At 48.5% G+C, this 7,702-nt stretch overlaps 1 long non-coding RNA gene across 1 annotated transcript; it reads right to left on the minus strand.

Moving 5' to 3' along the window:
- Nucleotides 1-1,924: 1,924 nt before the first annotated feature.
- On the minus strand, nucleotides 1,925-7,086 carry LOC118925261 (uncharacterized). Its single transcript, XR_008995123.1, has 3 exons — nucleotides 4,801-7,086; nucleotides 3,670-3,728; nucleotides 1,925-2,310 (listed from the first exon to the last, which is right to left on the minus strand). It is a non-coding gene; the product is annotated as an uncharacterized LOC118925261 (long non-coding RNA).
- Nucleotides 7,087-7,702: the final 616 nt, after the last annotated feature.

Raw genomic sequence — 7,702 nt, forward strand, 5'->3', positions numbered from 1 at the left:
TAGCATTGGCCAATAACATCATCAAGTAGGGTCAGGTGAGGATCCTGGCCATAGGAACTTCCATTTTCCCCACAAGGGTCTTGGGAACATGGTTTTGGTTGTGTTGTCAGGAATGAATTGGAGAGAGACGAGTGGGTGTGGGGAGACTGTCAGGAGGAGTCATTACCATCCTGTGTTAGTTTCCTATTGCCATTCAAACAAAGTGCCACAAACTTACCAGCTTAAAACAACATAAATGTATTCTCTTAAAGTTCTGCAGGTCAGAAGTCCAAAATGTGTCTCTCTGGCTATAACCAAGCTGTCAGCAGGGCTGGGTTCCTTCTGGAGGCTCTAAGGGAGAATCTGTTTCCTCACCTTTTCTGGCTTCTAGAGACTGCCCACATTCTCTGGCTCATGATGCCTTTTCATCTTCAAAACCAGCAATGGACGATTGAGAACTTCTCATGTCCCATCAGTTCTAAATCTGACTCTCCTGCCTCCCTCTTTCACTTATAATTATAATAATAGCTTTGTGATTATATTGAGGCCAGCTGCATAATCTGGACAATTCCCTAATTTCCCTGTTTTAAAGTCAGCTGATTGGCAACTGTAATTCCCCTTTGCCATGTAACATAACACATTCACAGGGTCTGGTGATTAGGATGTGGAGACCTGTGGGGGCTTTACCTTGCTGACTACACATGCTGATTTACAACCATTACCTCAATTACTCCTATACCCTGTCCCATTGAGGTTGGTACTATTAGTCCCTTTTTACAGATAGGACACTGAGCCTCTGGGAAGTGGCAGAGTCCAGAGTCAGACTCCAGGCTGCCTGACAACAGATCTTGTGATCCTAGCTCCTGCCCCACACTGCCTTTCCATGTGCTATAAGGACAGTATACAGGGAAAGGGAGCCAACTTCTAGTGTGCAATGGGTTGGCTATTACTCCACACAGGGCCAAGTTCTGTGTACTCCAGAAGCACAAACAAGTCAATAGGTACAAAGAGGTAAATTTCAATTTCTAGCAACTCAGAATGTTGGAGGGAACCTGAGAGGTTATTAGCCCATTTTCTCCTGAGGAAACCAAGGCCCAGAGAGGGGAAATAATCCACCCAAGGCAACACAGCTAATTAGCCTAATAAAGAACTTTGTACTATAGTTATCCCAACAATGGTATGGGCTGCTTTAATAAGTGAGGGGTTCCTTGTCACTAGAGGGGGTTGACCATCTGAGACAGTTCATTCTGGAGGCTGATAACTGCTGGACTTGAAGAATTTGGTAGTGCCTTTTAGCTCTGAGGGTTTGAGAGTCCCTGACTTAGCCAAGGTATGTCACATGACCAGAATTGCTCTCTGGTCTGCTAACTCCTACGCCCACATTCTGCCTCAGCCAGCTTGTAGGTCCCATGAGGTGAAAGAGCCTAAGGCAGGCCCCCTCTATTTGGGGGAAACCACTTATTGTTTTCATGAAAGCTGTTCTGACTTAATGCTTCCCAGCCTGGGAGACCACATGCCACCCCTGCACAATAGATAAGATAGAGCCAAGAAATAATCAAGCTCTTCTCCAGCAGCAGAGGTGATGATGAGTCCATTGTTTTCTAAGGAAACTAAGGCTGAGAGAGGGGAAGTAATTCACCCAAGGCCACAAAGCTAATTAGTAGCCTAACTTTCTAACTGAGGGTTGTAGGTGGGTGCCTTCTTCCAGACTACATGTGCTCCCTGGGAAGAGGAATAGGCTGGGGGTGTTAGAGCATGACAGGGTGGAATGTCAGCCCCATGTCAAATCCTCAGCTCAGAAACCTGGGAATGATTGTATTGCCAAGCCCTGCCTGCCTGAATCACCATATGTGCCTGGGAAAGTGTCTTGCCAATGGGTTTCAGCCCCGGGCAAGTTCACTATGGATTCAATGAGACCAAAGAACGACAATGGAATGTTCTTGGGGCGAAAGGGTTTATACACAACTTTATTCCCAGTGGCAGGTCAATCACTAGAATCCTGCCCACTCAGAGCAAGTCTGCATGCAGCAAGCCGGTCTCTGCCTCTGGCCTCTATGACCCTGCAGCCGTCTCAGTTTCTGTCCTTGGCGCTGCCACACTCCGGCCTCGTCTCTGCTCTCCTGCAGCTGTAAAACCCAGAGCACTGGGCAGAGCTCTTTATATAGAGTCAGTAAAAACTTATTGTCCACAGGCGTGTAGTGAGCAAGCTGACCAGGGCCAGGTGAGAATCCTGGCCATAGGAACCTTCACTTTCTCCACAGAAAGCTGTTAATCAATACCAGCTCCATAACCATTGACCTGCCAACTCACATACTTTCTCAAGTGTACCAGCTGGTGAGGAAGTATGGTTGATAGAAGAAACACATACAAGAATTATTATCATTTTAACAGCATTTTCTGCTCTCAGAGGGATCATCCCATTTCCTTCTCTGCTCATCACAAAGGTAGGAAGGGAAAGCTCCAGGCTTCATATTGCAGAAGTGGGGAAACTAAGGCCCAGTGAGAGATTGAGGGGTTTGCCTTACGTCCTGCATGCATCAGATTGGCCAGAAAGCTAGCACTGGGACCCGGGCTTCCTGCTTCCCAGCCAAGGGCTCTGGCCAACACAGTTAACTGCCACCTGTCACCTGACTACCAGGACCTTGTGCTCAGAGCCTGGTCTGCTCCCATGCCTCCCTCGGAAGAGACACTGCACTATGGCCACCACTTTTTCCTGCCTTTTATGGCCAGAAGCCACATGAACCTGAGGCCCTGTGACCTTGGAAGAATGAGGACAGTTTAACCACCAGAATCCAGATGCTCAGGGCCCAGATGTGGAAACCCACAGCCACTGGTCAGACTGCTTTGAGCAAGTGTGGAGCAACCCAGCCTATTAAACATGCAAATGTCTGTATGCTTTGACTGGGGGGAAAGTGCTGCATGTGGTGCTCTCAGGAGTCTTTGGGGAACCTTAAGGAAGGCACTGGAGCAGAGAGGAGAGCACCCTGGGCAGGGGCCTGTAGTTTGTGTAGCCAAACTACACAAGCAAGACAGCAGAAGGCTTGTCTGAAAGGTCTGGAGGAGCTGCTGGCTGAAGCAGGAAGCCCATGTGAGGGAAAAGTGGGAGTAACACTGGGGCGGCAGGTAGTATTTTCCCAAGAAGGCTGCAACACTAAGTCACATTCCATGTGCACTTTTTACAATGTGACTTTGACATTGCTCCATTGAGATGTAGGGGCTATGGTCCTTACCCCCAGAGGTGGGCATGCTCATGACTAGGCAGAAATGAAGAAGGGAGACCCAGCTTCTACCTTGTTTGCTGCAGCACTCACTCTTGAAGCCTTGCGCCACCCTGTGATTCATTCAACTGACACCATACCGTGAGGAAGCCCAAACTAACTCACATGCCAAGATCACACGAGGAGTCTTTAAGACTACATGAAGAGAGAAATGCCTGATCTGTTCCCAGCTGCTCCAGCCCCATCCACCCTGATGACAGCCTTATGAGGGACCCTGAGCCTGAACCACCCAGCTGAGCCCTTCCCAAATTCCTGACCCACAGACATATGAGATGAAATAAAATGAGTGCTATTGTCTTAAGCCACAAAGGTTTGGCTTAGTGATAAATGGGGTTGGTGAAAGTGGAGTAGTGTTGTGTAAAGAGCACTGCTTTGGGAGCTGGGATACCTGGCTTCTTGGCTCTAGCCTTACCAATAACTTGCTGTGTGGCCTTGGACAGCAAACTTCTCTCTGGTCCTTGATTTCACTATCTGTAAAAACAAGACATTAGGATGAAATGATTTAGAAAGCCCTCTCCAGTTCTTAAAATTCCTTTGTGGTGGTATGCCTCAGAGAAGTTGGAACTTTATCCTTAAGCAAATGGGGACTTATTGAGCAGAAGTTTTGCTGAGAGAATGTTCTAGAAAGAAGGATGTATGCATCCTGGGGCTCCTCCTTTCTCTTTCTCAGCTGAGTGGAAGGTGAGCACTGAGGTGATGAGAAAGCCCCAAGGAGATCCCGGCCAAGGAGGGAAGTGGGAGGGTTGGCTAAGTCAGAGGCAGGCAGTCTGCTAGGAAGATTCAGAGCCAAAAGCTGCAAGGGTTCCAAAGAGGCTCCTTCGGTTTGGAGAAGGGACCTCTCTGGCCTTTTTCACCTCAGACCTATCTATCTCCGACTGCCTGAAGAACCATCTATTTATGAAATATCTGTTCTATCTTCTTGGTGGGATATTTCATGCTCTCCTACCTCTGGAACAAACCCACAAAGCTCACCCCTTTGCTCAAATGGAGCTGAAATTAGGCTAGCCTTGTGTCCATTGCTCAGATGTCAGGGCCTTTAGCAGTAATCACCACAGGTAGCCACGCCTGGGGGAAGATTCAGGCCAAATGCTTCTGGTGACTTCCTTTAGGCCCTGTATGGGTCTGTCCAGGACACCTGATGTGGGGCATTGTTCTAGCATCTTTAGCTGGGGAGAATTTGGGTTACGTGATACTCCCGCTGCACTGGCATTCCAGGCTGCCATTTCTGTAAGACAGGGGTAGCCCGAGCTCATGGCTTGGGATGGTCTCTTAGGAAAACAATGGGCAGGCTGGTGCCAGTGGGGATGGAGTAGGTTTGCTTCTTAACAACAAAGGGAGCATTTGAGTGGAAAAGAACCCCGGGGGCTCCCTCGGAATGTCTCAGTTGGTTATTTCTCTCTGTTCCTACACAACTTCAGGCAGCTTGGGGACTTGGACTCCCTTTGCCTATAGCCTGTGGCTAACACCTCCCCTCAAGTGGAGTTAGCCATTTCCACACCAACCTTGGCAAAGGCTCACTAGCTATTCAGAGAGCGGTACTTACCTTGATAGCTGCATTTTGGTATAATCAGCCACAGCTGGGGAGGAGTAGCCCAGTGTTGGGAGAGCAGAGCTGTTTGACAACGGCTTGGGCTGAAGACTGTCTTCTCTGGAAGGAGGTCAAGGCACAGCTGAAGTCCATGTGCAGCCCCCTCCTTCCTACATCCTTGTGCTAATAGCTGCTAACACTTACTGAGCCTTTAGTATGAGCCAGGCCCTTTTCATGGATTATCTCATCTAATCCTTCACAACAGCCCTACAAGGTAGGTTATTATTATCCCTGTTTTGGAAATTACATAATAATAATAATTTACAACATCTCTGGGGCACACAGAGGTTAAGTAAGCTAGTAAGTGGCTTAGCCAGGATTATGAACCCAGACAGTTTGACTCAAGAAGGTGACACCTAACCACTAGCCCTTACCGCCTGTCACACAACAGCCTGGCTACACTGGCCCACCCTCTGGGACTGCCCTCTGAAGTTTCTCTTCAGGCTTGCCCTCTTGGGGTCTACCTCATGCTTCAACTAGGACAACAGCCGCTAATTTACAGAACACCAGGGACATTACATGCCTTAGTATAATCTTCACAATGGCCCTTTGGAATAGGGATTGTTGCTCTCTTCATTCTGCAGGTGAGGAAACTGAGGTTTCAGAAGGTTTAATAACTTGTTCAAGGTCAAGCTAGTAAGTAGCAGAGCCAGGGTTCAATGTGAACCAAAGTCCGATTCTGAAGCTCTGAGAACACATGTCCATAACAGAACACTTGACCTCTTCCTCCAAGTTGCTTCCCTAAAGCCTTCCTCAGCTCTGCAAGTTGTATCACCATCCATGCAGTCGCTCAAGCCAGGGCTTGAAAAGTTAGAGACCATCATCGAATCCTCTCTTTCCCTCACCCCCTCCATTTAATACATCGCCCTGTCTCATTGACTAGATCTTGAACTGTATCCTAAATCTTTTCACTTTCTCCCTTCTCCCTTCCCCCACCAATCTATTCTTCATATGGAAACCAGCATGATCTTAAAACATCAGATTGTTTCCTTTCCTGCTGCAAACACTGCTGTGGATTCCCATGAGCTCATAACCTACAAGGCCCTTCCTGAACTGGCCCCTGTGCTGCCACCCTCGGCCCCTGCCCCCTCCCTAGATCATTATTCTCTATTATTCTGCCTCCGGTTCCTCTAACATGCCAAGCTCCTTTACACTTGTGCCTTTGCTCACAGACCTCCCTCTGCCTGGAATGTTCTCCTCAGATCTCAATTTAAATGTCACCTCTTCAGAGAGGCTTCCCTACACAGCTTCTATAAAGCAGCCACTCTATTCTCTCTGCATGGCTCTTATTACTAAAAAATATTTTCTTTTTTTATTTTCCTACTTACCTGTCTCCCCCACCCACTAACAAGGGCTGACTTCTCATATTCATTACTTTATTCTCAGCATCTAAAAGAGTACCTGGGACATAGTAGGTGCTCAATAAGTTAAGTGGCAGAATTGGTGGATACAGCAGGGAGTGGGGACACGGAGTGGTAGACAATCCATGAAATGACAAATGCCCTCTGGAAGGGGCAGAGGGGAGTCAGGAATATTCTGACCCTTCTCTGAGTCATGGGCTAGGGGTGGGGGAGGTGGTGGGAGGCCTTCCACTAGCCAAGGCACTTAGATTTCCTGGGCTGCACTTCTCTTATTTGAAAATGGGAAGGATTGTATTCACCTAGCAGTGATGCTGGGAGCACTCTGCTCAAACCTTCCAATGGCTTCCCATCTCACTCTGGGTAACAGCCCAGGTCACTGGACTGGCACCTGCATGAGCTGGACCCCCTCCACCTCCCCTTTCCCCTCACCTGCTGCTGCTCTCCCTTTCACTTCTCCCCTCCAGCCCCACCAGCCTCCTGCACAGTCCAGCCGCAGGGTACTTAAGTTGAAAGCTGCGTTTTGGTATAATCAGTTTATGTTAAAATCCTTTGTATTTTATCTTATTCATTTAAAAACATTATTCTGAAAAGGGGGTCATAGGCTTCCCCAGAAACCTAAGGGGTCCATGGCACCCAAAAAAAGGCCAAGAGCCCAAGTTATAGTTCACATAGTCTTGTTGCAATTGGTCCCACCCTTCCCAGGTGACTTCTTCCAAGGGGAGGCTACACATTTGCATGTGTGAGCCTGGGTCTGCCAGTCCACTCATTCCTGGATGGCGGAGCCCCCTCCCCAACAGTATCACCTTCTGACCCTATGATGTGCCGGTGAATTGGTTTATCAAATGAGCAGTAGGCCTGGTGGGATCAGGACAGGCAGTGGGGTCTCAAACTCCTCCCTGAACACCCGTGCCAGCCAAGCTAGATTGTTCATTGGCCCCTGGCAGTGCTGCACTTTTCCCACCTTCTCACCTCTTTCTCTGCCAGTCTCTGGTTCGAATGCTGGCCCAGCTCCAGCCCCAACCCCCAGGCTGTTTTGCTCAAACATTGCGTCCCAGCTCATGTTTCATGCCCCATGACCCAATATTCTGTAACTCCATCTAATGTTTGCTCAAACACTTGATCCACAGCTGCTTCTTTAAGGACAGTGTTGGCCCTGCCTGCTAGCATTTTAGCAGCTTGAGGTGGGCAGTGGCCTTCTGTCCAGGCAAGAATGAAAGGCAGACATGTCCAATTTCAAAATAAAATGGCAACTCTTCCACTGGTGTTACCATTCTTGGTACCCAGAGCACCCAGATCTGAATTTTAATCTATAGCAGGAAGCCGACTTGCTGCGAACTCACTGAAGAATTCGGCTTTGACCCCCTCCTACCCAGGGTCTGCTGGGAAGCCAGCTCCTACCCCAGACCACTCATGGGTGGAACCCAAGCATGGGCATATTTTTCAAAATTCCCTGGGGATTTTAATTTTGTGGGCTCCTCTGATCTACATAGGTACCT

This window comes from Manis pentadactyla, chromosome X (genome assembly GCF_030020395.1).
Source record: "Manis pentadactyla isolate mManPen7 chromosome X, mManPen7.hap1, whole genome shotgun sequence".
NCBI classification, from domain to species: Eukaryota; Metazoa; Chordata; class Mammalia; order Pholidota; family Manidae; genus Manis; species Manis pentadactyla.